This window comes from Eubalaena glacialis, chromosome 15, assembly GCF_028564815.1.
Source record: "Eubalaena glacialis isolate mEubGla1 chromosome 15, mEubGla1.1.hap2.+ XY, whole genome shotgun sequence".
NCBI classification, from domain to species: Eukaryota; Metazoa; Chordata; class Mammalia; order Artiodactyla; family Balaenidae; genus Eubalaena; species Eubalaena glacialis.
Genome location: NC_083730.1, coordinates 69596281 through 69596685, shown reverse-complemented (window position 1 = coordinate 69596685; position 405 = coordinate 69596281).

The window sequence follows — 405 nt, the reverse complement described above, 5'->3', positions numbered from 1 at the left end:
ACCCAAAGACCCAGGAGACAGTCTTGACCTTCATTATTCCTATTTGAATGTCATGTCCCGTTCCTCACCTCTAACTCGCCCCCCGCCCCCCGCAAATGTCTCACACACAGTTATCCCATGAGCTAGTCCTATATCCCCATTTTTCAGATTTAGAATCTCAGGCTGGCAAAGGAGTCTCCCTAGGCTAGGGTGGCTCGACGACGTCCACACCCGTCGTCACAGGCTGGGCGTCGCCACGAAGCGGGCGCGACAGGGAAATCAGCCCTCCGCCATTCCGGGCCCTGAAAACCCTCCCTAGTAGCTCAGCCACTCTAGATCCAAAGCCGCCCTAGCGTTCCCTTGCTGCCATGGCAACCGGCGCGACATTTCCGCTGTCGAGAAATGTCATTTCCGGCCCGCCTGTCC